Here is a 1,624-nt window from a genome sequence, read left to right on the forward strand (position 1 = left end):
CTGTGTGGGGGGGACTGTGTGAGGGGGGCTGTGTGAGGGGCAGGGTGGGGACTAGCTACTGCTTCAAAACCATGCAGGAACATGGCACCTTCCAAATGCTTAGGCAACCCTGAGTTCATGGCAAACTCTGTAGGTGAATGGCTTACCGCTGGGTCTGACACAGAACTGGTACTTGGGAGAGTCTTTCTTCCCTGGGTGCTTCCTAAGCCACTTCAGGGACAGCCACTGGTCTGAGCTGAAGTTTTCCAGATGCCTGGGGCCATCTGCTCCTGTGACCTGACCCTTCTTTATTAGTCCTTTGTTCTGGGCCAGTTCCCTGATGTTGGTCCTATCACTAGCCTCAGACAATCAGGGAGAGATGCCGACATCTGACAGTTATGTGCCCACCCCTCCTGGGGGCGGGGTCTGACAAAGTTCCTGCTCAGCATGGCCAGGACAGGGAGAAGTCTATCTAATCAGAATGGGTCACCAGGGGTCACTGCTCGGGATCAGTCAAGCTTCCGGGCAGCAGGAAACTCTGGCTAGTGGTACGTACAGTGGCACTGTTGACTTGGTACAACCACAAATTGAAAGACATCTTCAATAGTTTGACTATTGAAGGAGTCAATAGTCTGCCATGCTCCTACCTAGACTCTGCCTCTGTTGGTGACTCAGCTCGGCCTCCCTCATATTCTCTGATGTGCTCATCAGAGCTATAAAGAGAAGCCAACCCCAGTGTGCCTAGGCCTCTAGTCCCACCCTGACCTCCATCTCCTCCTTGCTGAAATCCACACCCAACCTCACCTGATGTCAAAGAACAGTGTAGCTCCTGCCTTTCAGAGCTGAGGGAAGGGGCCTAGAATCTTCTAGGGACACACTTTTTTCTGGTGCTACGCTAGGGGGAGGGTGGGACCAGGGCTTACATCTTGGAGTCAGTGGCCAACAAGGCCCACTCAAACCAATTTCCTTAGCTGCAAAGCAGAGGTGAGTGTGTTCCCCTGGCCTGTGGGGTGCCCATGGCTGACAAGCATGCTGCTACCTGCTTCCCTTCAGTGAGGAGTCTGGCCTGCCCACAAAGCAGAGGGATGTGGAGGCCTGCAGTGGAGCCCTTCTTCCCGAGATGCCTCAATTGTATTAGCCCTAAGGTCCTTCACTTTCCCACACAATAGCTTTCAAGAGTGATGTGATGGTTTGTGAATACTTGGCACAGAGAGTGGCACTACTAGAAGGTGTGGTCCTGTTGGAGTAGGTATGTCACTGTGGGTGTAGGGTTTAAGGACTTCACCCTAGCTGCCTGGAAGCCAGTCTTCTGCTAACAGTCTTCAGGTGAGAAAGGCTCTCACCTCCTCCTGCACCACGCCTGCTTGGACGCTGCCATGCTCCTGCCTTGATGACAATGGACTGAATCCCTGAACCTTTAACTCAGCCCCAATTAAATGTTGTCCTTATAAGAGTGTCCTTGGTCATGGTGTCTGTTCACAACAGTGAAACCCTAAGTAAGACACGCGGGGAGCCCATACTGATAACAAAGAGGCCATAGGGAAGAAGCATTGTGACCTTGCTTCCAGTTGGTAAGTTGGTAGTGATAGTGATTCCTCTCCCTCTCCCCCTCCCCCTCCCCTTCCCCTCCCCTCCCCCTTCCCCT

At 53.0% G+C, this 1,624-nt stretch overlaps 1 protein-coding gene across 1 annotated transcript in view; it reads right to left on the reverse strand.

The window, feature by feature from the left end:
* The window catches only part of LOC110334448 (maestro heat-like repeat family member 5), a 24,656-nt gene that overhangs the window by 17,428 nt on the left and 5,604 nt on the right, over positions 1 to 1,624 (reverse strand). The gene's annotated exons all lie outside the window — the stretch shown is intronic.

Source organism: Mus pahari, chromosome 17 (assembly GCF_900095145.1).
Source record: "Mus pahari chromosome 17, PAHARI_EIJ_v1.1, whole genome shotgun sequence".
Lineage (NCBI taxonomy): Eukaryota > Metazoa > Chordata > Mammalia > Rodentia > Muridae > Mus > Mus pahari.